We start from the raw sequence: 21,168 nt of genomic DNA, 5'->3' as shown, positions 1-21,168 counted from the left end.
CTTCACATTCTCCTTAATCACTTGCAACTCAGGAGGAGGCCTCTGCATCAACATAGCAACTTCCAGGTGTTACTACCCTTGAAAGTGTCAGAAGCAGCTTTAGGGTGCTAGAGATGGCTACGGAGACAGCATAACAGTGTGGCCATTTCTCTGCTCTTAGAAATGAGAGAGTCACATTGTTTCATAAAACATCTTTAAAGGTTGCTTTGCTTGTATCTTTGAAGATTTGCACAGCCATACCAAGTAGTATTGTGATTTATATTCTAGTATGCTAACTCTACTAATGTAAATCAGATACTGATATCCTGTACTCACAATGCCTATACAGCTATTATGGAAATGTGTGGAGACAGGAATGCCTTATAGGGTGTTTTTCCAATGCCTGATCTGTAAATGTCAACTTTTTGGTCAAACCATCCTTCTTAGATTGCCTGCATTTTCTGCTCAGAGTTGCCCCTGCACACATTAACTGTTTTCACAGTTAAACGAATCTTGCAATAGGAATGAAGACCAAGAAGAAAAAGCTGTTTCATCCATTCGGTGTGTTAATCTTCCCAAGCAGCTCATGAATTACATTTACCCAAAAAGAGACAGGACAAGATTTATTGTTTTCCTTAATGCCTGGGGGAAGTTATATCTTTCTGAGAGAAAACTAGGGATGATTTTCTAATAATTCATTTTCGTTTCAAAATGTATGGTAGTCAGTTTTGTTAATTAAATGAATTATAAAGAGGTGAACTAACATGATACAGTGCTCATCTGAAGTAGAAAAATAAAGAGTGTAGACAAACAAGGGAATGGGGGAGGGAGGTCTCTAACAGCTACACTACATGCAGCTTTGTTCCAAAGGACTTTAGACATCCAACATTATATCTGGCTAATATTTGTCTATTTTAAATGGAGATGGAGAGAGGGAGGGACAATGGTCTGTTTCCCCTAGGTAGGCACGGAAAATTTTTGAAATTAGTGACATGTGTCCTGATCAGCATTTACATAGCCTTACCATTTTGTTCCAAGTCATGGAATGATGCTTGCAGCCACAATGACATACATTGCTAAAGTTAACATTAAGATTTGCAATACATTCCAACAGCTAACAAAACACAAATGTTCTTATTCCTTTTATGATCACAATCTCACAGTAAATTATTCTATCACTACCCCTCCATGTGAGCCTGGATCATGGGATGAGGCCTTTATACACCTGCCATTTAAAACAGCCTTGGCCATTGCTAGCTGGGGATTCTGGGATGTGTAGACTCTCAAGGATATTAGGTTCAAAGAAGGTGACATAAAGATGCATGCACTGCTTCTGGTGAGCACATAGAATAATTCACATGACCATAGGAAGGTTTCCAGTAGCCTTGCCTCTTAGTCCTGAAAATGGGGGAAGTATGTGCAATCATTTTTGCTCACCTGCATCATAAAATGTTGGGATGGATTGCTTTCATAAGAAAGAAATACCTTACTATCATGTTTGCCTAAAGCAGTGTTGTCCAAACTTGGCCACTTTAAGATGAGTGGACTTCAACTCCCAGAATTCCCCAGCCAGCCTGGCTGGGGAATTCTGGGAGTTGAAGTCCACTCATCTTAAAGTGGCCAAGTTTGGACAACACTGGCCTAAAGCTTTCTTCCACAGGAAGTTAACAGTCATATTATCCTTTACCCTTGGGTAGTCAAGTATTAAAACCAGAAGAAGATGTGGGATATAAATTTACATCCAAAATTCAGATATAGAGGCATGGATGATATCTTTTCCCCCCCCACTAATTTTCTACAACTTTTTGTGGATTAATATAGACTTTAATTCATCCAAACAATGAGAAAGCTAGGAGCTGGTATCTCCTATCTTGAATCTCACAAATAACCAACCATGCAAAACTATGTAATTACTTGTGGCTTTAATACTCTTATTTTTCCATGGATCCTTTTGACTGAATCAATACTCAGTATACGCAGGCCCTGGGGCTGGGTCAGGGAGAATGATAGTGCAAGTTTCACTTAACATTTAGCATATAACAGCAGAATGTTAATTCTTTGTGGGATCATTGTTATATTTGAAATATATAGAATTTTCATGCATGAAATTCAAGGCAATTTAAAAACTGTGCATTAAATACACACTGAGAACTATCATACATCACAACATGCACTTCTATATTTATATTTATGAGGGAAATTGAATAGATAAAATGACAATTTCCCAATCTGACTTTCCACTGTGTAATGTGTGTGTGTGTGTGTGTGTATGTGTGTGTGTGTGAATCAAGAAAGGGTCTGTATGATACACCTTAATTTTTCTTAGATATATACTTAGGTGTGGCCCAAGTCCTCCACATATTCAATTATAACTTCCTGGTGGGAGTTGTCATGATCCCACTGAGGTGCATTGCTCTCTGAAGTTTTATTATTTTATTTTATTATTATTTATTTTTACTACTCTGCTTGCTGCTTGGGCTTTTTTCTTGACATTTTATGAATGTTTAGTTATTGTTGCTATCTTGAGACCTTATTTTTACAAGGTGATTGGATGAAAAATAATAGTCATAGCAGCTGCATCCAAGAAATATCTTTTGCATCTGTGCTGGGGTAAATTTTGGTTTCTTCATCTAATGGTTCACACATTGATGGTTCACTTTTGTTAACATGTGAACGGGACTAATGTCAAAACATTCTTAGTTTAAGAATGTTGTGAAAATATCCAGTTTCTGGTGGGAAGACATTAGTAGTAGGAGATGTGGCTAAGTCATTATTTGTCATCTTCAAGTACTATAAACCTCTTTGCACACTGTAGATATAAACACATAACTCTCTCTATTTTCAAACAATATCCTGGACCTAAGAAAATACAAAGCAAAATGCAAGAAAGCTGTCAGGCATTATTTTTATTGAACATGTATCTGTGTATTATGTGACCGCATGGTGAGTCGCCTGTGACTATATTAAATGGCCCATCCACCACAAGTACTTAAGCAAACCTCCTTTAAGCCTAAGAATTCCTCTTCTTCTACCTGATCCCTTAAATTGTGAAGTTGTATTGGTGGAGCTGTATTCTGGGAAGAGCTCTGGGAAGAGCTGAAACTTTATGACAAACCATTTGCTTTGTATGCAAAACTAGACAGAGGAAAGAGCTCTTGTGAAAATCCAGGGGAACTGCTACTAGTTAGAATAATAAATAATGTTGAGTTAGGAAGCTGCCTTTTTACTTCTTCTATGTTTCCTCTGAGACTTTGAGGAATATCTGTTCCATAGTTCTTAGCAAAAAAACACTTGAAATTTGGGGGGCAAGCTAGTTATACCTCATGTCATATTCTATGAATACAACTTTCACCCAGTCTGGGAATTGGTCCAGGATAAATGAGAGACTATCCAAAAGGATACCCCATTGATTGCAATCCCTCAGGGTTTTGCTTTCAAGAGAATGGACACTCATTGATTAATTTATTTGTTTATTACTTCTTTCATTGCAATTATGCTGTGTCCTTTTTTAAACCAATCCCTGGAACACAAGGTTCTCTAAATATGTATATGTGTACAACACTGAAAACTATAAATTGCAGAAGACCATCAAAAGAATGTGCAAATTTATATTAACAATGAACTATTTTTGCATGTATAAATAAGCAATAAGGATTTAATTTTAATCTAAGCTATGCTTTTTCAATATAATTTCAAATAAAAAGGTATCTTTATTATTCAATATACATTTTATTGAGCTTTTTTCAAATGTTAAAATAAGCGATGAAGGCTGTTTGTCATAAACCAAAATTATTCACATGGCATTTGAAATATTCCATCATGATAAAAATGTTCTAGGAAAGAACATTTCTATTCTTTTCATTTTATTCATTATAGCAACTGCGTCTATAACAACATGGTAGAAGAAATGTCTAAAAATTATCATGCAATTTTTGCAAACAAATTTTAAAAAATAGGATTTTTATCCAGTGTATAATTTGATTCTGAAGTGCTAGATTTATTGTATTAATATGTACCCTGACTTTTAAAAATTGTGATCTTCTCTAATCTAACCAAACCTGATTTTATCAACATTTTGCTGTAAAGCTAAGTAAAATGTGACTCTGAAAAATGCCCTGATCCTGTTCAGTCAGGAACCTCCATAGCAAAGATGCTATCAAGCAGGAGATTGATAGAAACATTAGTTACAACTTTTTTTAAGCAAACTCTATAAGGCAAAACAAACCTGAGATTATCTTTAAAGACACTGTCTTTTCTAGTCTTTCTGTTTTGTTTTGTTTTAGAGGCAAGCTCTTGGATCATTACAGAATGGGAGATTTGATAGGCTAGAATGAGAAGAATATGCTCTGTGATTTAGAGGGAGTTTTTTTACATGCTAAAAGGTAATCCACAGGAACTCCTGCAGTCAGTGGCCTCTGTGGGGCGGGAGTGGTATCAAGTGGTAAGTACAGCAGCGGGATCAAAGCCTGCCCCTTTGTATCTCTGTGCAATACCAACATATATATGAAAGGGGCAGGGGTTCAACTGCACTGTCATGACCCCCCCCCCCCATCTTGGCTTTTTTGACATCGCCCTATAGATACAAGTACAGCCACAGTTCCAAAAACTGTGTAGTTTTCTGCTGTGCCAGTATTATGCCACTGTCCGGTCCTGTGACTTAAAAAACCTTAAATCACATTCCAGTGGTATTCTCCTGAATGTTCAAGAAATAGTGCTGATTTCAGTTTCCTCTCTTTTCTTTGTTGCTTTAGTCAATATTCTTACAGCTGTGCCAAGCCCTAGGCTAAAGTTCCTGGATTTAGAGCTTCAACCCCCAAAGATTACATATCCTGTAATTGGAATTTTTAAATGTTGCTATATTTCATAAACTCCACACTAGTTTCCTTTTTTGATGTTTATATTATTTTGCATTAATCATAAATACAGTAGTTTTATTGCCTTTAAATCTACAAGCAACCTTGTAAATCCGTGATGTGATGGCATGTGGGAAAGAATAAATTTTCATACCACAAGTATCTAGAAGAGCAATTATGGCTGGTGTTTCGTTTTTAGATGGCTGAGATTTCTGAAGTTCTGGGATGATTATTGTCCATTGCCTCAAGCTGAAGCCTTGCTAAGATGTCCTGTCTTGTAATTTCTTGTGTCGATATTCTTATATTATGCAACATTTCTCATTTGGTGTGAGAAATACCTGATGTATTAGGCATACAGTATATAAAGCAAACCTAACTGACGTCCATTTACAAAGATCAAGTTACAGTTAGATATGTATACTTAAGATGATTCTGAACTTCACTTTCTTGACACAGAGGCATGGAAATCTCTTTTGCTCATGAGAGGATTCTCAGCTTATATCATGGCACAGGAAAAGAGGAATTTACTAACTGAAGAGCTCCCTAAAGTTTGTTTTTTAAAATTTTTTCCTTGGTTAAGAATTCTAGTTACTTAACAAGCTCTAATTCACATTTCCACATTCACATTAGTTTCTTTCTCCATCCTGTATTGTCATTCAGCCATGTCTTTTGAAGGCTCCAAAGTTCAGTGTGGCTTACTCTCAGGTGAAGTGGTGGAGAATTGCAACATAAGATTTCTCAAGAAACCAAACAAATCACCCCAAGAGATGAATGGTCTCGTTCTGTAAGATAACAATGTAAAGAAGAGCTCTTTGTTTACTTTTCTGCTGCTAAGTTTTTATTACATTTGCATATCTGCTGCAACAGGTCTGAAAAGTAGCAGTGGTTATAAGCAATGGATGTGATGTTGTTGTGGGGTTTTGTGGGTTTACTTTGATTTTATGGTATGTTGCTGTGAGATACCTAAGGTTATCATGCAGCCATAACTGATATGGCCATATCAGTTTTCTGAATGAATGAATGAACAAGCTTAACTTAAAATAAAAGATTATATTATTGCCACTCTCCCCAGTCAAGCATCCTCCAGACTACAAATCCCATCCTTCACAGGCCGCATGACCAATGTTCATGGGAAGCAGTTTTACTGCACATGGAAAATATTTAAATATCTCCAAGCGGAGAATACTGGTACTAACTCTACAGTATATTGTTCAAAGAAAATTGATGATCATACCTTTTTTACTTTCCCCACAGCTAAGATGCCATTCTTGTCTTTCTTATAGTCTTGGATGGCTACGTGAGCATCACATGAGTTTATAATGCTTCTGCGGAAAAGGTCACTTTTTTCCTCTTTCTGAACATTTCCTTGCTATTTTTGCTCCCAAAGGTAACCTAGAATCAGCAATCAATAAGGGAATATCATATAACACTCTGACATACCTTTGAGAAATATCCATTAGGTCAACACATTTTACCAGGACTGAGCATGATTTTTTCAGTCAGTCAGTTAGCTATAATAGCATTCCCTAATCACTGATGAACATTTCTTTAAATGACTCTCAAGACAGCTCATTTATTTATTTACATTCCTTTCTGATGGCTCCTTAATAAGAAAGAAAGAAAGAAAGAAAGAAAGAAAGAAAGAAAGAAAGAAAGAAAGAAAGAAAGAAAGAAAGAAAAGGAAAAAGCTGAAAATGCTTCATCACAGTATTTTTACTTATTTTCTTGTCTTTTTTTCATGGGCTAACATACTGCTTTGATAAGACTCTTCAAAATGCAGAAAAACCTAATATTTTGAACAAAGTTCCAGGGTGCTCTTTCACATATCTAGGAAGCACAAAATATTTATATTTGCCCCCCTATTTGTGAATTCACAGATTTGATCATACTGCATTGTACAGTCCCTTACTGTGACAGCCTGTTAAAAGACTTATGCCATCTCCTGCTGCCCCTACCTTTTTCTCGATTGGATCTCAGCACTCTTAGTTATCTTTGAGGGATGGAAGAGAGATATTTTTAAAGATGCTCATAATCTTCATAAACGAGGCAATGGGTTGGTCACCATCGATATCAACAGGGCCTATTCTAACTAGTCTGCATTCAACACGACCCCTCCAGTAAGTATATTGTTATCATATACTTAAATTCATGAACTTTCAATTGTATTCTATCTAACATTTCTTAAAGTATATTCCATAGGGAAAGGTGTTCCCTAAACACCTTTAAGATATTACTATGATCTGGTCCCAAGATTCAAGAGGTTTTGTTTGTATGTGTATGAATTTTGGATAAATTCCATTTTACTAGACAACCAAATATCCATCATAGGTATAAACCTGTCAATTTCCTGGAGGCAAGGGTAGGCTAAAGTCAAGCAACCGTTGTCCAGCAAAACACTCATGTAGCAGGTGAAAATACACAATTGAAATAGAGTTGTAGTCATTTTTCATGTCATATAGAGAGTTGAGGGATTCTCACTGACAATTTGGTGTCATCCTGACACAAAGAAATAAGGGAAGAATTGGAGCTTCTTGGTTTTTCATTAACCCAACCCTGAACATTTGGCTATGAGCATGCAATAGTAATTTAAAATAGGCAGTGGATTAGACATAAGATATCCAATTAGATTTGGGATCTCTTCCCAAGGATATACTCCTGACCAGCTCATTCACCTCCTTAGCTACCTGCTAGATAACTAAGTGATATTACAATCCCTAAATATAGGAGGCCATTCTCCTTGGCTGGAGGTGATGCCTTTCCTACTTCAGTCTTAGAAGGGAGACACAAAGGTATCCCATTTGGGCTAAGGTTTTGCCCATGCAGCAAAGGGGCTACCAAAACTGCTAAACACATTTTATTTATATTGCCCATTTTATGCTAACATATGGTCAGAGTTGATAACCCCAATTTGAACAAATGTCTTGATCATTCCAATCAATTTTACTTACAGTTTTTACTCTATTACATTCTGCTACATCATATGTAAAATGCATAGCCAGCAGACTGAAAAAAAAAAGTTAATTTTATAATTTATTCTTTTTGATATGTAACTTTTTTTAACTATTGAGTTTTATTTTGTACTGTTCTTTGACTGCAGTAAAAATATTTGTACTGAATGTTTCTGTTATAAATCAAAAGTCTCTTTGTTTTTGCTTTGCTTTTATTTCTTCTGAATACCCTATCAAGAGGTATCCTAAGTATTGTTTATTACATTGTTGGATTTATTTCTTATATACTTATATTTCATTCAGTTTTCTGTATGATTACTGTTAATACTGTTATTTTCTTTTAAAATGAAAATGTGTATAAATATTTATTTATTTTATTCAATTTATATAGCTGCTCATTTCACTTTTATGTGACTCTAGGCAGCTTACAATAAAATACATAATACACAATAAAAAATAAAAATAAACCACGTAGCAGCTAGGCATGATCTAACCTATCATCCATACAACCAGGAGACGGGCTTTAACCCCTGCCCAGGGCCTCAAGCTCGAGCACAAAGCGAGGTTTTCAAGGCCTTCTGAAAGGCCAAGAGGGACAGGCCAATCTAATCTCAGGGGGGATGATATTCCAAAGGGTGGGTGCCATCGCCGAAAAGGCCCCACCAGCCAACATTCCCTAGCTGACAGTACCCAGAGCAGGCTCTTCCTGCCAGATTGGGTAGGGTGAGTGGAAACAATTGGGGAAAGATGATCCCATAAGTGATGTAGCAAATGAATGAAGACATACTACACAGTTTGGTTTCCATTGGCTGTTTTGAGTTAATTTTGTTTTGATAAGATGAACACCATCATGTTTGCATTTATTTCTGCCCTCTGCATAACCAGGAGACCATGTATTTCATACCAGAGACAGAGGTGGAGGCAATCAGCCTTCATGATTGCAGAAATGAGAAAGCCATTTCTTTTTTACAATCTTTATCATGACACGGTTGAAAATGTAAACAAAGCTACAACTTTTGAACAAAACTTCTATTACTTTTGGATTCTCTCTGTTTACCACCTACATTTCATTACTTAGACCAATGAAGAACTTTTGGAAAACTCAAAAACTTGCACATTCTTTTGTGATGCTGTGGTTGGTCCCAGCAAAGGCATTGCCAAAGTAAGGAGTGGTAAGAAAATCATTGCCTACAAGAGTAGGGTTCTCTTATCTTCATCTTTGTTTCATTCCCATTCAGCCTACTGTATATTCTGGATCAAATTACATTTGTACATAAGGATGGCTAGATGACACAATCAGATCTGGAATGTGATAAGAATGTAGGCAAGAGTGCAAGCATGGTGCTAAGAAAGCAAGAGATTCTTTAGCCTTGATTTCAGCCTTTAATAGGGAGATCTGTATTTTATGTATTGCACCATGTGGAATTACTGCAAACATGAAAAAACTTACCCAGTATCTGTCTTCCTTCAAGTAAATTGTCAACAAAGAGAAAGGAGAGGGGAAACTTTGCAAGGGAGGGGAGTTAAAATCTCAAGACAAACTGTTGCTTAGAATCTTGACAGTCCAGAGTTTGACACACTTCTGTGCTTGGCAAGCTGATCACGGCTGCAGAGTTGTGATGCCACAGCTGCTCGCCTGACCTGACATAATGGGCAGCTATTTACTGCAAACAAGGTAAATGGAAAAATGTAGACATAAATGATGCTCTAGTGTAAGAAGGAATACTTCCAGACAGTGATTTTTCCCTGCCTTTGGGGCTGTGTGTAACCCCATCAATCACGCAATGTTGCCTACAAACCAGCTCTTATGCAATGCAAATTTCCCAAACTTGTGATTCCTCACCCTCTTGGAAAACCTGCTTGATTTTTCTCTTCTTCACTTCAGTGGCAGATGAAACTTGCATTCCAACAACTTCATCCTGTGATCGCAGATACTTATTTTCCCTTTGGAGCGACTGCCTATGTAATAAAGGGGGAGAAAACACTTCCAAAGGGTCAGATATGAAGGGGAAAAAAAATCAATCCATCAATCTAGCTAGGGGGCAGAAGAAACTCATACTCTATGCAACCCATCAGAAAGGCTTTCTCAGGTGAGCTTTTAAAAGAGAAGGAAGGCAGCTCCATTTTGTCTTTGTTCTTTATCTTTTATCAGGGCAGGAACAAACCTTTCTCAGCTGGTTTCTGCCAGGGAACAGCCAACCACCCCAATCCTGGAATGAAGCTTGATGAATCAGAAGAAAGTAGCCATCTATAGACAATGTGGAGCTAGGTGCCATTAGGATTCCTTCCCTTGTTTATACTGTGGACTGATCTGAGTGCTCTGTGTGTGTCCTTGCTACCAGTTTATTTGGCATGAGTGGATAGGTGCTTGCTTCAGGCAGGAATTCTGATCTCCTTTTTCCATTCCCCATTGTCCTTTAAATGCTAAATTGGTCCCCCAACTATTCATATACATTAATAAATGACTATATGTCTGTTGATACTGGTACAGTCCATTCTACTGCATTTGGTAACCTAATGCATTCTGATCCTATAAAAAGAAGGAAGCAAATTCAGGAGGAACTTCTATTTTCTCTTAAAGTAAAGCACAGGAGAAATCTTGTTCCTGAATTAAAGTGATGATGGCAGCCTACAGATAGACACACCCCAGATTGTGGGAGATTGTTGTGGGGTTCTTTTTGAATTGCAGGTGTATTTTGCTTTGCAAGGGTGGCAATTGAGGCAGAAAACAAGACAGTGGAGGCTTTTACGCTTTTTACTATTTACAGTGAAGGTATTTACATCAAGTATTTACAACAGATATATATAACACAACCTGGTGTTCACCTGGTGTCATATTTCCTCCTAAGTCTCACTTAGCCAGACACTATCCCCCTTTCGCTCTCCTGCTCTCTCTCCCTTTCTCTCCATCTCCCCCCCCCTCCTTTCTGGGGTTATCAAGAGAGAGTGAAAAGAAATGAATGGGCTGAATTTACTGTCATATGCTCAGCATGGCTTGACTTTCTCCTGGATCAACTCAACCAAACACCTACTGCTTCTCCGTTGGGAGAGTGTCTTCTCCCAGTCCTTCCCCAGAGACCAGGGCTTCACCAATGACCAGTGATGATCCCCTCCTTCCCCTTTTGGGTCTTGCATGAAGATCTCCTCTCTCTGCTTCCCTTCTTCCAGGGAAGTCATCTGTGGACCTCTCTTCTCCCTTCCCAATGAGGAACCAGCAATGCTCTGCATACTTACGTAACTTCACTTTTCTCTCCAGCCACTCTGTTTTGCACAGTTTTTTTCTCTCGTCTCCTTCTCTCTGTCTCTCTGTCTCTCTGTCTCTCTGTCTCTCTCTCTCCAATTTTTAGACTGGCAGTATGACCCCCAACAAGTGAGGAGGTGGGTGTCTGTCCCCACAGGACTCTAGTCCCCAACACCTATATACCAGGGTGGACCAATGGGACTGCTGTCTACATCTCCCCACAACAGCCCTGGCTAGTTGCCAGGTCAGCTCATCAGCCCTTGTGACAACACAGCTGCCCTTCCAGTCCAGAACTGAGCATCTTACCCCTTTTCTCACTCCATATGCTGACTGATACCAGCACAATAGTAGCCATGCTGGGCCACTAAAAATCCCTATGCCACAGAGATTGAAACAGGACAGAATGTCTGCACTTGAGGAAGCCAGAGAGACCATCCCACCACATCCCTGTGCGTATGTGTGTAAGCATATGCCACATTACAGCCTGTCAGTTCCCCTGCCTCATAAGTCCTAGATAACATCTTGTTTAGTCCAGCTAGGGGGAAAAAAACCTCACAATGTGATTGTATTGCTATGCTACTTGCACATGGTTTGCTGCCCTACAATACATTCAGGATTTGCTAGGAAAACACATTTTAGAGGGCTTGCTAGAATACAGCCTGCAAGATTGATCTAGTGCCAAGTAAACTGAAGGCCTTTGAGGCTTCTCAGTGAATTTGCTAATAGTTTCAAAAATAATTCTTCCCTGACAAATTCATTAACTGTACGTTGTGTGTGAGTGGGAATGCTGGAAACATATTTACTGTTCTTTCTGTGAAGAGAGAACAGCTTTTCATTAATTCACAAAGCACTATAAAGTTTTTTGATAGTACACAAAGCAATTGGTTAGAGTGAGCACTGATTGGCTGGCACTCTATACTCAGCTATTTCACAATGCATTAAAATAGCTGCAGCTTTTTCAGGCTTATCCAAAGTGGGGTGGGGGACGGGGAATCAGCAATATGCCTTTTAATGAACAGCAGAGAGGTGCTGTGCTCACTGAAGATCTGAAGCACAACAATAATTTTCGCAATAATTTTCAGTGTAAGCACAGACCCATGTTCCTAAAGAGAGATGTATAGGCAAAATTGTATGCCATCATTTATTTAACTAATTTAAAAGCCACCATGACTCTAGGTGATATACAATAAATTAATAAACACATTTTATAGCCATTAGGGGAAATGCTGTTTCAAAGAGTAGAGGTGGCCACAGAGAAGGCCAATCTCTGAGGTCTCACAAAATGAGTTTATTTTATCTATAATACCTGGAGCATGCCAACCTGCCTGGTCTTACAGGTTAGGGAGTAACATTAGAGAGAGGCAGACGTTCAGATATCCAGGTCCTGAGCTATGAAAGGCTTTATAGGTGTCAACCAAAATTGTACCCAAAAGCCACCTGATATCAGAGAAGGTTGGGAAATAGAGATGTCATGCAGGTGAACTAAGGTGAACTCATAACTACTCAGAGTGCCACATTCTGAACCAGTTGTAGCCTCCAAGAAATCTTCAAAGGTAACCCAGTGTAGGGCACATTGTAAATATAAGGTGACTAAGGCATGATTAGCTGGGAGAAGGATCTTCTGATCCAGCTGTCCCTTCTCACTTAGCAAGAGCCATGAGTCCAGGTGGACCCCCAAATTGCATACCAGATCTATCAGTGAGGTACAACCCTATTAAGGACTAAATTTAATAGCAGAGAGTCCTTAAAGCCATAGCCATTTGGTCTTGCTAGGGTTGAGCCTAAGGTGTACCCTCCCATCCAGACTTGACAGCTTCTAGTTGGGAGGACAGAACCTTAACAGCAACACTTGATTAACTAGGGGTCAAGATATACAACTGGATATTATCTATATATAGATAATACTTGACCCCATGCCATCAGATTACATCGCCTAGTGGCCTTGTGTAGACATCCATCACCATACCCCAAAAGGGAAAGTTGAAGACCAGTCAGAGTTTATTTAATATTGCTGTGTCCAGAATGGCTTCTTAAGAAGGGGACACAACTACTGCTTCTTCAAGACAGGTGGAAGTACACATTTCCTCAAGGTTGAATTCACCACTCCTTGGGCCCAGCTATATATCACCTTCTGAGTGGCATTCATCAACCAGGGGGGACATGGATTAAGAATACAGATGGTTGTATCACAGCCATGAGAAATCTGCCACTTCCTCAAAACACACAGACTCAAAATCTTCCCAGATAACAGGGCAAGAACCTACCCAGCTAGGGTCAACTTGGAACAGATCTGAGGTTTTTTTTTTTTTTTTTTTCTGTCAGCTGCCTAGAATATTTCTCACAGCAGTCTTTAAGATGTTATTTTGCCCCTCCTTCTCAAAAAGGGTCAGGATTCCCCTAAAACCTGCTGCTGGTTGGCCATCTGTAGAAGCGATAAAGCAGAAAAATGATTACATTTTGCCACTCATATTGCCACAATATAGACCTTAATAAAATATTGTACATATATTTGGTCAGAGTCGCTCCTCTTTTTTGAGCACTGTTCTAGGCCTCTCTTGGGATGTTTCGTCTCCCAAAGCTTTTCATATGCATGTAGGAATGTCCCAATTAACACTCACCTCTTTTCACACATCTCAGTGGACACTTACTTAGAAAATCTGGCTTCCAAACCTTTTGCATGAAAGATGCATGTCTTTATATTTGAAGGACATGGTAGAAAATGTTTTAGAAAAGGATATAGTTGATAAGCCAAACACATTTTGTAGATTAACACTCTGGCAAAAAATAGAAACCTCCAGTATAATTTTTACATATCAGGGCAGCATTTTTTTAATAGAACCAGCTTCATGGCTGTCCTCTAGCTTCTGTATATGTAGATGTTTTAACAAGTATGTTTGCAAGAGGCTAACAATATGGGCATTCTCTGCAAGTCCAACTCATAAAAGGATGCTTCTTCCATGGAATAAATCAAGAATACAAAATATTTAAAAATAATTTAACTACGTATATAAATGTATTGAGGCATCTCTGGGAATAGAGATGCAACGTGGTGGCAAAACAATGAGATTCAGCAGGACATATTTTTTTAAAGATATAAAACAGCTAACCTTAACGATGAAAACATTTTAAAAGCCCCTCACATACCAAACAGGGGCCATAATTTCACTCTGCCTGTGTCCCCAAATCCCAGTCCTCCAAAGCTAATTAAAAACAAAAAGCACAGCTCTTGGCTGCCAAAAAATTTCCCCCTCTGCAGTGATGCCAATGGATAGGCTCCAAATTCATTCTTGAGACCACTTTTCCATTTGTCTATCTGCAGGGAGATAGAAAGCTTTTAGTTCTGCTTTTAAACGTACCAAATGTTCCAAAACTTGAGGTATTTACAGTTAGACACATTGCATTTTTTAAAAAAACCTACGTCATTATGTGGCTTCAGTTCTTGGTTTACTGCACATTTGATATAGTCAGAAACTTTGGTTTATGTAAAGGCAATGTAAACATTTCCGACTTATAGCTATGCAAGGTAAAGATAAGGTAAAGCAGCACGTGAGCCAATGGTGTTGCAGATAAGGCCTGGTTTACATGACATGCTAAGCCATTCTTGGTTAGATTGCATGTCCACAGCAAAAGGTGGAAAAATCTGGAAAAATGAATGTTGAAGGACAAATAACCTTAGGAAGATAGAATGGGGAGCAATTGTAATTTTTAATAAAATTATTATTTAAAAAAAGAAGATAGAATGGGGAGTACATCTTGTGCCATGAAAATGTTGTACTATCAAAAGCAAAACAAAATCACAATGTCACTGTGAATTATTTTTAAAGGAATTCAGTGGAGTACCTGCAGACTGTATTATTTTATTAGTCCATAATTCTGCATCCAGAAGTGAGATCCCAAGTTCCATGTGTGTAGAGGTTATAAATAATGCTGGATTGTTTACATTAAAGTACTGAGTGAAATATTTCAAAGATGAATTTGCTTGAATACATACTTAAGAAAAACTGGTTAATCTAATAATGGTTCCATGAGATATCAAAAAAACTAATTCTAAATAAAAACTCAATTAGCTGTTAAAACATGCTTTAGCACATTGCACTCATCGTAATACATATAAAAGAAATAATAGACGTTCAGTCAAAAAGAAATTACCACTTAGCCAGAAAACGAACCAGAGACAAAAGATTTTCAAAAGATCAGTACTTGCAGAAGCCAATACGGATTGCAGAAATATTTTATTATTAACAGGCAGTAAAAGCCTATACAAATGTCCAATACTTCAGAACACAATTTCACTTTTCCTCAGCCTACAAAAAACAATTGAATCACTGAGCATTATACCTTTTACATTTAATAGCTTTATTATTTTTTAAGTCTTTTTTAGCACTTTAATTTTAATATATCTTTCCTTAACCATATTGAGAGTAGAACTTTATTCTGAATGCACTCTGTGCATAAAGACTTTTCTTCATAAAGGATACAGTTTTTGTTCCAAACCCTAATTTGAGCAAACCCTAATTTGTTTATTAAAACACAAATTCAATTATTCCTAAAATTAAAGATGTAATTGCAAGTAAGGAAAGGTAATAAATAAATGAATATGCACATACTTTTAATAATTAAATTTAATCTTATAGTAAATAAGATGATAGAATGTTTCAAATTCAAAAAATAAAATCTTTCTTGGAAACAATAAACCAAAGAAGTTTAAAACCATGTTTTTAATAGAAATGATGAGTTTGGCTAGTTTGCATAATTCCTGAAATCTGAATTTTATTTTTGAAACAAACACTCTCATTTTTTGTTCCATAATTATTTTGGATTATAATATTTGCTCTTTATAGAAGCAACTATAAAGAACCCCACATTGGCCATTGGCTTGTCCAGGCACAATGGCTGTGATTTTGAGTTACCCAAAGCTGGATGGTTGTCAGAATTTGCTTTGTTTGTTTGTTTGTTTGTTTTTTTCTGGACAAGCAGTCTTCTGGTTTGGAATTTAAGGGGAGTTGCAAATTTTGTTGGGATTGCACACATCTAGTTCTCTGGGTGAGAACTTGGATAAATGGGCTGCTGACATGGCTAGGCAGACCAGGAGCAAGTTCTGACAGTGATCCAGCTTTGCACAGGCAAGCCCTTGCTAAATTATGAATCCCTCCCCAGTAACTCACAACCCTCTAGGGGCTGATAACTCAACATTTGAGAAATCCTGGAACATGCAAGTTGGTTCTATGTACATGAGTCTAGTGGATTGCTGAATCATTGTGAATATATGAAAAATAGAAGAGAATATATGTAGCTCAGGGTTGAATTGTGGAGTTCTTGGTGCTCTCTGAGCTTGATTGTTTGCTTGCAGGCATTTCATTACCTGACTAGGTAACATCATCAGTGCTAGTGAGTGTGGGATTTTCTCCCTGTTTATATACAGTAGCTTGCCCTGTCAGTGTTGATGGAGGTGTTTTTTCTCCTTGGTAGTTCCTTGGTTAGGGTATTGTTTTATTCTTGATTGTTTGTCTGGTGTTAAAAGAGACAATAAAAAAGCTAAGAAGGAAACAAAAAGACCAGAACACATCCTCTCCAGCAACCAACACCCAGATAAGCAGGGATTAACACCAGACAAACAATCAAGCAGGAAACAATTCCTTAATTAAGGAGCTACCAAGGAGAAAACCACACCCCCACCAACACTGATAGGGCAAGCTACTGTATATAAACAGGGAGCAAATCCCACACTCACTAGCACTGATGATGTTACCTAGTCAGGTAATGAAACGTCTGCAAGCAAACAGCCAAGCTCAAACAGTGTCAAGGACTCCATATGAAAAATACTGTTAACATAATCACTAGTATATTTCAAAGGCTTTCAGAAATTGAATCAATTCAATTGAAGCAAACATCTTTAAATTTAGTTTGATGCCTAATGATTTTATGGATATATCCATATTGCTTTCCTGACAGCAGTACAAAAGGCTATTCCTTCTAAGTTTTTTTTCCCTTTCCAATCCAGCCTATAGCCCTGGTAATCTCTTCTCCAGGTACTAACCACACCTGAAGCTGCTTAACTTTTCAAGATCAGCCAACATTGCTAGGTTCTGCCACTTAGCTAGTAGTTTAGTTGGAAGGCAATTTTTACCTGGCTTCATTTTTTTTTTAAATGTTCATAGAAAGGTCAATTTTTTCAAAAAAAAAAGTAATCTTTTTTTTTTAATTGCTATGCATCAATGAATTCAGTTACATTTATATCTGAATAAAAGTACTGGTAGTTGCTGCCTTAATTTTGCTTTTGCATTTGTGTTACATTCTGATCTTTAACAAGACTATATTAATACTGAGCTATAATTTCCTAGACTTAATTAAAAAAAGAGTGTCTGTATCCTTGGTGGGTGGGGTGGGGTACAGTGATCAGTATCCATCATCTTTCCAACTGTCTTGTCACAACATCAATTAATACAATTGAGTAAAAAATGTCACAGGCCTGGTGGAAAAACCTTTTCACAGCCTTTCAAGAAGAAGTTTAGTTCCCGCTTTTTCCCCTTGCATTAGCTCCTGTCATCCACAAAACAACAGAACCCAGTGGTGTCAATTATATTTGATTGACTGAGTAAAGCACACACACAAATAAGCGAAAACAATGGACACAAAAATCTATACATGACTCCCCTTGTCAGGGAGAACGCTTGCCTCCTCCATTTTCATGCTGCACGGTGTCCTGCTGCTACGGGCTTAAATGTTTCTTTCAGCCCCCAAACTATCACCAATTAAGTTAGCAGGGTCTTCAAAGGTGTCAAACGACTCCCTGGGCAATTGGCTGTAACTGCTGTTCAATAAATGAGGTCTAATTTATCAGTTTAACTTCAGTTTTAAAAACCTAATGTCTCAAGGTTCCATGTGCCATTTGCCAAGAAAGTGAAGAGAGGCCTGCCAGCGTGTGGTTTGAAAGTTCGAGGATGCTCTTGTTAGCAGTCCTCGCTTTCCCTCCCCCTCCCTGTCATGCCTTTTCGCCTCTTGCTGAAAGATGTATATAAATAAAATATACTCATGCAGCTCATAGTTATACATCATTGGGTCTTACTGAAGCCTTCAGGTAGAAAGTGGACAAATAAAAAACAAATGTGAATTGCTGCAGACTTGGGCTGTCTTTGGAACAGATTATTCTAAAGACGCAGGGATGGTGTGCGAAGGGATGAAGAAAGGAAGTTTAGCCTCCCATTCTCAACCAGGATTGTGTTGTATTTACAGCCAGTTGAGTCACTTTGGAATAAAAGCCAGCAACTTTCACAAAGTCCTCTTTCTATCCCTGGCAGTCAAGGAATTAATAATAACAATAAGACAAAAGGATGGATATCATTTCATGAAACACTAAATTCACTGCTGATGAAATGGACAGAACAGAACACCTTGCCTTGCAAAGATAATGCATAATGAGTGTCAAGGTTCACCCAAAATCAGTTCTCAGTTAACATAAGAGACTGCTAAACAGAGCAAATGTCTTTCCTCCCATTAAATAGGATTACCAAATTAACTGGAAGACAGCCCTCTTGTATTGTTAACAGTAACTTAGGAGGGAGGCAGCCAGTATATGGAACTTGTCTTGGGATTATGGTATGCAGGTAAGAAATTATATTGTACAGTAAGAAATATTGTTCTCCTATGGAAATGACAGGCACAGAATTGCTGTCTTTTCTGGAATCTTATAACCTCCCTGCTAAACACTACAAGGTGATATGAATTAGTGTAGAAAATGTCTCTTGTTTGCAGGAAAGTCTAGAAAAATGAAATATTTTCTCTTGGTACATAACAGCACAAGAAAGTGGTTGGGTTTCATACAGAACTAATCTAGGTGAAGATATCAAAGAGGTTCAAGAACCTAATAGCAGCTTCCACCCTACAGAGCTGGCTTTCGCCTGAGTCAAAAGTCCTGTTTCCCACTAGAGCACAACTGATTATAGATACTGGGCCATTCAGAAATAGTAGCCTTCTCTAGAGTATCCCATTATTCCCAGGAACTCTTCAGAGCTCTCTTCCATATTCTGGCTTTTGGCTCTCAATACATGGGGATAGTCTTATTCCAGACTTAGAGGCCATATTGGGGTCAGAACTCAGTTTTGCAGAGTTGGGTTCTGCTGAGGCCTTAGAGATAGGCCTTGTTTTCTTAGGATCAGTTTCAAAAGTCACTTTTTCCAGCTCTTGCTCTTTCAGATGAAGAAGTGTCTGAAGTGAGTGAGGCACAAACCTTAGGATAATGTCTACAGATCGATGGCATAAGCCAAGATTTTCATGCTTGTCAGCACAGAATTAAAAATAAATTCCTTAGCTGCTCCAGGTGACTAAGGTAGCAGGTAAATTCAAAGGCAATATAAAAATCCACTTTCAGGGAGTTTTATGCACAAACATGTCAGTACCAGAATGAATGTAAATTTAAGCATAAGGTAGAAAGTGCTCCCAAGTTTTATTTTTATTACTGCCTTATCTATTTTTGCTGCATTTAACAATTTTCTATTTGCTACAGAAAGACATAAAAACAGTCCTGCAGAATCTCTGGAGCTCACTAACAACAATCTGGAATCTATTTCCTGTAGCAAAGATGGGTCCTGGCATAAGACAGAAAAATATTTCTGAGCCTCTGTATAGTACAGGTTCTTTAACAGTACTGAACATATGAAAACCGATTGCCATTGTAGGATAATCTTACATTTCTGATGTTGCCATTTCCCCCCTTGTAGTGCAACCCAAATTGCCAGTTCTGGCTAAAGGAGGCTAAGGGGCTATAAAGCTCTCCTTCTCTCTATTCCCAAACCCCAATTTAAGAGAGAATCTGTTCTCTAAAAAGTTCCACCCCACAAAACTAAACATTCTGGGGGTGGCCAGTTTTGGATGTACCAACCAAATCAATCTAATGTCTCTCTTGGTATAATCAGTAAGAGGGAAAATATTTCCAAATTCTGTTGAGAGGGAAACAAAACAGCTGTAATTACAGAACTGTATAATTTGTACAATTATACGAATAAATAACTGTATTTAGCTGGGATTCAGAATGGAGCTGAGACTCTGGCAGGTCTCACCTCTGAATTGTTTCTGTTTCACCATAATTTCTGCTCTCTAATTTATTAATACATCTTCCTTGTCCTCCAAACCTCTCTGCTTATTTGGCCTGTCCTGTTTTTTTTCCTTCTACCTTCTCTTTCTTGAAGAAGGTCAAAGAACCTTTTGTTAAAATTTGCCTTTCCTAGATTTCAGGGTTTAAATTCTTGACCAGATGCCCTCTTACTTCATTTCTGATCCTTCAAGTTAAAGAATGGCTTTGACAGCTAAGACTTCCTTTTAATAGCTAAACTAATCCACTTGATGCAGGAGAGGTTTCATGTGGCTGTAGTCCTGAAGCTCTTACTTCTTATTTTAACTATCTGCAGAAAACCTTTCCAAATCCAAACAGTGCTCAGAGGAACTCTCAACATGGATTCCTAAGTCTCTCTTTAAATGTCCATGCTGCAGTTTAACATTTAAAACCACCAATTTGGTTGTGAATAGCCTTGGAAAAATCAGCCCACTCTTTTTTCATCATCTTCAGGCCTCTTGTCCTGTTGGGGCCTACTGCCCCCTAGAGCCCTGAGACAAGCTTGCGAGTTCAAGAGAAGCTCTCTTTCATTCACCAATTTAGAGTTTGGGTATGCAAGTACTGCTGGGCTTGGGGGAGGGAGAGAAAGAAATATTTTGCTTAAGGAAAACACCAGAACACTTGGCTGCCTTCCAATCCTTTCTCCACCTGCTTTTATCCTATACAAGAGCAGAGTTTTGTGGGTTTGTTTTTGCCTTCCATATAGATTGCCCTTCCCCAGTCCTCTGTACTGTATAACAAACGCTGGAGTACTTTAAGTGCATTGGGGCTGAGCCAGAAACCAGGCTAATCTCAGTCCATTAAACTGCTAATGCTTATCTTGACCTTAGGACTATTTCAAATACTCTAAGAAGTCATTAGCACTTATGGGTACCAGTGACTTCTCATTCCCACATTCTTCTACTAATTGTTCTTGCAATTCAAGTGAGGAATTGCAGGTACAAGATATTTCTGCCTCATTTTTTTTATAGGGGGAAGAGGAATAGACTTATAAAGCATTCACTTAGCATAAAATTAAACATCACAACAGACCAAGAT

The sequence above is a fragment of the Python bivittatus genome, unplaced genomic scaffold (assembly GCF_059951505.1).
Source record: "Python bivittatus isolate LINGU-HERP-01145 unplaced genomic scaffold, Pbiv_v1 ctg000850_np1212, whole genome shotgun sequence".
NCBI lineage: Eukaryota > Metazoa > Chordata > Lepidosauria > Squamata > Pythonidae > Python > Python bivittatus.
This window is presented reverse-complemented; position numbering follows the sequence as displayed.